This window comes from Tupaia chinensis, unplaced genomic scaffold (assembly GCF_000334495.1).
Source record: "Tupaia chinensis unplaced genomic scaffold, TupChi_1.0 Scaffold000063_1, whole genome shotgun sequence".
In the NCBI taxonomy this organism is placed as follows: domain Eukaryota; kingdom Metazoa; phylum Chordata; class Mammalia; order Scandentia; family Tupaiidae; genus Tupaia; species Tupaia belangeri.
In genome coordinates, this window is record NW_006159521.1 from 5,576,429 (window position 1) to 5,583,818 (window position 7,390).

A 7,390-nucleotide genomic window follows, 5' to 3' on the forward strand; every position below is an offset into this window, starting at 1 on the left:
ATCTATGAGGTGGGCATAACCCTTTTCTTCCTACCTTTTATTTTTTTAAGAGTTATCTATGATTATTTTTATTTGACCAGGGAGCTGGGGGGAAGGAGAAAGCAAACCACCAGGTCCAGGATTTAAACCATGGTCAACCATGTGAGGGGTCCAGTGCCTTAACCACCTTGCCACCTGCTGGCTCCCTGTTCTTCCTACCTCTTAAGATTGTTCCAAAAATAGAATGAGGAACTGTAAATAAAAGTCCTTGTAGATGGATGGGTGCTACTTAAATCTCAATAGTATCGTGATTGCTGCTGGAACTGTTTTGTTATTATGGACTGTGGTCTTGGGGTACTATGTACAGCATATGCCATAGGGAATGTGGGACTAGAAAATAGAGGTGTTTATCCCAATAGTTCAAGACCCCCAAACCTAGACTGCCTGTTACTCAAATTTCAATTTATTAAGACTTAAATTCTCCTGCTTACATTGGGAGGGCCTTGAAACAGCTTATAGGATAAAACAGTGCAAAATAAACAGGGGAGAAGCTATTTCAACATGCAGGAGGCCTGTGAGACGGCTGATTGCTACAACCAGGCCTGAATTAGCCCAATGGCTTTATGAGACTGAGGGGGAAAAAAAAATCCATGAATTTGGTTATCTTTCCTTCTGTGAAATTAGAAGATACTGTGTCATAAAATACAAAAATCACCTATAGACACAAATAACTACTGAGAGACTTCAGGGAAATTAGCCTCATAATTTCCTTAATTCTTCAATTACTGTTAATCGTAGCACTCGCTAATTTATATGTGTACAAATGCTTCGTGTTGACTCCATCCTAGTGAAGCTTGAGATTTCTGCATACCACCAAATATGCTTAATACATTTTTTTCTAATCAAATGCCTTTTAGGTATAGGAAGCTTGCTATTTAAAGGGGATTTTGAATTATTCATCTCTATGGTAATCCTGAAGGCCTCAGGGTTCTGGATTACCAAGGAAAAGAAAAGTTACTCCCTTTTACTTCCTCAATCTGCCCTCCTTCAAAATTAATTAACTAGTTAAATAAATAAAACAAAATGAAACAAACTGCCTGGCCTAAGTGAGCCCAGGAAATCAGAAAGAGAGTGATCTTCTTCTGACAGCTGTCAGTCAGCTTGGGAATTTTAGGGTTGCAGTCCGGCAGCAGGCCTCGGCCCTCTTCTTGTTCACACCTCCCACAGCTGCATCCCCAGCGGAAATGCTGGGTATTCGGACAGCTGCTCTTGCCTGGGAGTTCTGAGCAAGTGTGATTTTTGTACACATCACCGAGGTGCTTTCTGACGTGGACAGGTGCCTGGGAGCATCCTGGACGCCAGGTCATGCCTGTCCCTTCATTCTCATCTCTTCCTACGTGTGGTTTAATGTGGCAAGCAGAAGTATGTCAGAATTCAGTCTTGGGGAGGGACAGGGCAGAGGTGGAGGCTACTGCGTATGAAATACTCTAAAAATTCAGAACATTAATTAATAGCACGCTCTTCTGTAAAACTGAAATTGACTGAGTACCGAGCGGTCAGTGTGTTTGCAAAGGCACAAGCAATGTGTTTTCTTTTTACCCTAATATTTATTCATGACAAAAATAAAAGCAATAAGAAGACAAAGGGCAGCCGCTATTCCACAGTGGTCATTTTTCTAGATTCCCTTCCAAATCTTGTCCGTGGGCGGCCTCAGGGCCAACGTGGTTTTCAGTCATCTGTGGGCTCGTTCCTCTGCTCTGTTGACTTTATATGATGAAAGCTCCAAAACAATTAAAACTTCATTTTATTAACAGATTGGACCTCTGCCCAGCCAGGGGCTGATACACTGATAGGCATTCATATTTGATGCTTACAGTGTTTGTTCTGCGTTATGGTTTCTCTCTCTGCTACAGCTAACATTTTTAGTCCTAGTTATGGTGAAGTCAAGCGATTTCTATTTTTGTCATTGATGATGTTAATTATTCATCATGTTCTAAACAGGTGAAGGTGGTTATATCATGACCAATTGTAAATAATTTATCTCCGTGAGAGTATGATTAGACACAAGGAAAAATTCCAATTAGAGAGATCAAATAGATCTCCGATGAGGGGGGAGTGACTCAGTCATTGTCAGGGCTAATCATGGTGTGAATGTGTTTTAAATTGCGCTTTTAAATCAACAACCTGAAACCATAAGAAACTACAGAAGCTCTTTAATTGCTGAAGTAATCATCTATTTTACTACATATCTGCTAAGCATTGCACATAAATAGCGAAAAGTTTTAGTAGCTCTTTCTCTTGCTCCAGGCTCCTCCTGGCTCCCTCTCTGTCCCCTCTGCCCCCTGGGGAGAAGCAGTAGTGGGCCATGCTTGTGCCCCGACTGGGGAGCCAGACTGTCTGGACTGAAATGCCTCTTGCGCTGTCTGCCAGCTTGAGCCTCCAGCCCACTGCTCTATGCGTCAGCCTCCCAGCTGCAAAGCGAGGACAGTAAGGGTAGACACTCCACAGTTAGCACAGGCAGGTAGCAAGGCACATAGGAGCGCACCAGGTGTGTAACAAGCATCTTAACTAGCCCAGCTCCTCAGCTTGCTAATGCTGCTCCGTACAGTCAATATTATTTCCAGGGCACCTGGTTCAGTCTCTATTTTTGGACCACTTGCAGTGTATGTGGAATCTGCCAAGTGAAAACAGCAACGAGGCCCAGCCTAGGTGGTGCAGGCCAGAGCTGACTGTGCTGCAGGGCTGGAAGCTGTAGGTCCTGATCCCTGGTCAGCCTGAAAACACACAGGGTGTGCATCTGGGCACTCAAGACCCTGAGGAGCTGGAGCTGGAGTTGTGACAGGACCCTGTGGAAGCTGCTTTCTCAGCCTCCCGCTCCACGTGTGGTAGTTAAGGTGCTGGAAACTCCATGTGGCCAGTCACGGTTCCAGTCCTTGACCTGGTGGCTTGCTTTCTCACTTTCCTTCTCTCTCTCTTTCTCTGTGTGTGTTTCTCTCTGGTCAAATTAAAATAAATGAATAAATAAACAAAATTCAATTTTAAAAAATCTTTTAAAAAAAGAAAAAAGCCCAACAACTGTTAAATGCTCCCTGGGGGCCAGGCACTATGTAAGCACTGCAGGGGATTCCAGGACACCGCCCCGAATCCTTCCCTCAAGCAGTGTATGGTCTAGCTGCAGAGATGAGGCCTTCACAGGCCACAGTCTATGCTGTGGCTCCCCCAAACTTCCACCAGCCAGCATACCAGGGTGGCCTGGAGGAAAGTGACTTGGCAAGGTTTCCCCACAGGGAGGCCAGAAGGCTCGAGGTGACAGGGTTTGGAAGACATTCTGGGCTGGGAAAGCATGCGCAAGGAACGCAGTCCAAAGCTCAGAAGCAGGGACTTCTTGGTTATGTTTAGAGCAGAGCCTGTAACCCAGTAGATCTGGAACAGTGACTTTCCACAGGTAGTGGGAGATAAGGGTAGACAGGGACACCATCCTTACGTTTTTAAAGGGTCCTTTACGCCAAGGTTTTTAGTATATAAAGGTATTTTACTTGCTCTTTTGGGAGAATGAGGGAACAGTACACCGGCCCTGCTTGGGCCCTGATTATTGCATTTCAGAAGAGCACTGGTTAGAAGAAAGGCCTGTCAGGACTGCTGTCTCGGCCCTTGCTGCAGAGTGTGAGCTGGGCTCTCGCAGGGGGCAGGGCAGCCTGGCAGGAGGAGAGGCCGGGCCTTGGACCTGCCGCAGAGAGGGAAAGGCTGGAGAGGAGAGGCCGGGCCACGGACCCGCCACACAGGGGGGAAAGGCTGGAGATAACGCTAGAGGCTGGAGATGTCAGGATTGAGGGTCAGCCTTCAAAGTGGGTAATAGGCAACAGGTTTAGAGAAGAGGGATCATGGCTTCGGCTTTTTCTTTTGAGAAGTGCTGACATTTCATCGTGAAACCTGAGGTCCTAGCTCCGGAGATGCGGTCTCAAGCATCTTAACTCAGAGGAAACATTTCCGTCAGGATAAACATACTCTTACTTCTTCCACCATATCCTTTTAGACTTTATGGCTCTAGAATTTAAGGTTTTGTGTTTTTTTTTAGGAGGTTTTGCTGGAGAGAGACAGAGACAGTGAGAGGAAGTGAGAAGTCACCCTCATGGGGGAATGGACACACTGAAACCCCTTCTCTTCCATTCTCCACCCAGGATCTTGGGCACACATGCACACACACCTGGCATGAGTTTCAAGCCACTGGGTTTGGTCCTCAAACTGCTGTCAGCCATGTGGGAGTCCAGTACACTGGACATACCAGCAGTTCGCTATACCATCTGCTGGTCCCAAACTTAAGTTTTGCTTTTGGGGTTTTATCGAGTGAGATTTTTGGTGTAGGGCGTGTGCACTTGTTGGAAAGACAGAGACAGACAGAAAGTGAAAAATCACCCCCCGGGGGAATGGCCACACTGCAATCCCTTCTCCTCTCGAGATCTTGGGCACACATGTACACACATGTGCCTAGCATGAGTTTTAAGTGCCTGGGTCTAGGACTTGAACCGTGGTCGACTACATGGGAGTCTAGTGATGTAACCATTATGCCATCTGCTCGTCCCCTGAATTTAAGTTTCTTAATGACAATTAAATTGGTTTCCAATTGTATTTACTACTCTGTGTTCCTGATAAGTCTAAGAGCAGAGTAGTATTTGTTTGCCAAGTATTTCCTCATCAATGAATACATGTAAAGGGGTGTCCTACGTGAAGCTGCTGCTTCTACCCAGTAAGGGGGAGAATTTGGTATCATTTTCACTAACAAATATATTCTCTTAAGAATAAAAAAAAAAAAGCCTTCTCAACACTAGAGTGTATAATTAATAATTTCTTCTCTCAGAAAGTTAAAGCAAATTCTAAACTGTTAGGTTAAAAAGAAATTTCTATGAGTATTCTTTTGAGGCCCAAATTGTCTTTTCGAGATTTTCAGTATTTTTATTTCGGTTGTGAAACATCACTAGCCGTGAAGCAATCCTGTCCACTTTTATGCTTGACATTTTAATGTTCACATTTTAGAATGCCCGGCCCCCGGTAGGACAGTCGGCTCTTGAAAGTGAAAATTAGACATGGGGAAAGACGAGCCTTTATTGTATCCATGTGACGTCAGAGTTTGTTTTGTTATGTACAGGTAATAGGGGGAAATCCCTGTTTCGCTAAATCTTCATCATGAAATGCACAAGTGGTAGGAAGACGTTAATCTCAGTTTGCATCAAGATGATGCAGAACCTTCTTGTGTGTGTTGTTTTGGTCTTAATCATGTCTTAGTGACGGCTGTCCTTCCCAGGCTGGTGGAATCGCTGGCCTCAGGGCTGTGTCCCACCGAGGCCTTTACACAGTGCCTGCATCGGGACAGGTCCTCTCAGGCTTGCTTGAATGACTGCTGCTAATCGTGTTTGCCGGGACTGAACGTAACGCGGTAACAGGCCGGCATCTCCCCTACCAGACATGGCACTTGGGAGTCAGCTTTCATCAGCGATCCTTTGTGTATAAGTTTCTAGAGGGAGGCCAGTCATGATTAAACAGGAAAGTGGTTCAGGAGGTCCAAACTTCCGTGATTTATGGTCACCGGGTGTGTGAGTACAGGACTATACCAGGGAACTTTGTGAATGAGATAACTGTTCTTTTTCTTTCTCACTTCCTTCTTTGGGGACTGTGGCTCCTAAGCCCCTTTCTATTTTATCATTTTTTCTGCCTCTTCCATATGTGCCCTTATAGCAAAAACCTGAAAATTAAAAAAAAATTTTTTTAAGTTGATAATTATTTTTTCCTCTTTTCCCCCTTTATTCAAATACTTAATAATCTGCCCATATTTATCCAGAGGTATTTCTTCTTCCTCACCCCTCAGTTTCTTAACATTCTCAGCAGAACTAAGATAAGTAAAATTGCAACATAAATAGTGTGCCCTTTTAGACAGATAGGGTTCTCTTCCCTTCTGAGCCTCAGAGAATGATAGGTGGACACACACCTACTTTGGCAGTTCCCCCAACTTTTAGTTGTATTGGGAAATACAGTAATCCAGGCAGGCATATGAGCATTCACAATAAATCATAGCGTTATGAATAAATCTTGGTTGTCAAAAGCAAATGTGTAGCCGTTCCAAAGCGTCTGCCATTAGAATTCAGCAAGGCAGCTGTCAGCTGTTTTCTTGTAATTAAACAGCCAATGAGCAGCTAATTAAGACATATGTGTATACAGAAGTGGAAGTGGGTATGTTAATGAACTGTAGGAATCAATTCATTAAGTGAAAATTGTCAGAAGACCAAACATCAGATCAGCATTTCAGCCTGTGCTTCCCTGAGAAGGAGCCCCCAGCCGGAGGGGACCACCCTCAGAGGAAGACCCCTGAGCACCTATCCAGCCCCAGCCATGGTTCTGTGTCCAGCCAGCTCACACTTTTGGGCAAAACCACTAATAACCCCAGTAGCAAATGCCATGCATCTTTATTAAGTAGATCTAGCAATAAGTGTTTCCCCACACGTGTTTAATAGAAAACCGGCCTTCAGTATCCTGTAAGATGACCTCTCTCTCATCTGCACCATTATGTGGAACTTTAACTCCAGAACTGAAAAGTCTGTTGACTTTTTTTTTTAATTCGTTTTGTTTGTTCAATCTGCTCTACGTGTTTATCCCCGCGCTTTTTGGGCGGCACAGGAAGAAGTCTATGACCTTTGGGAAAAGATGTAGCGAGGATTCAATAATTCAAATCCTCTCTTTATCTGCCAGGTGACTTTGGACACATGGCTTAACACCTCTGCACTGTAATTCTCTGATTTGTAAAACATGTAAAAATACCTCTGCAAATTATAGGTTGAATTGAAAATAAATGATGGCCACACAGTGCCCTGCATGGCACCCAGGCTAGAGCAGATGCTCGGCGTATGATTGTCTCCACAGTTCTTATCACGGTCCGCATTTTTTTAACCTCTGGTCACTTATTCAGGTTTTTATTTTTCTCTAATTACTGGGTTAGCTCCTCAAAACAGAGAAATGAGACAGTCGATCCGAGAGACAGTTTAATACCACAGCAAGGAGAGGGATATGAGAGGGGCTATGTTTAGGCTCTCAGGGTCCACCTGGGAGGGACAAGGCCAGAGAATGTGATTATCTTAGCGAACCGAGTGAGAAGAGCACTTCCAGGAAGTGGCACCATTTTGTAGAAAGGTGAACACGGCAATGTAGGCTTGGCCAGACTGTGACTTTTTTCGTTTTGAGAAAGAAAGCGAGAAATCACTGTCTAGGGGGAATGGCCACGCCGCAATCCCTTCTCCTCCATTCTCCTCTCGGGATCTTGGGCATGCACGCACACGCACCTGGCGTGAGTTTTAAGCCACCGAGTCCGGGACGCGAACCGTGGTCGACTACATGGGAGTCCAGTGACATAGCCATTACGCTAACT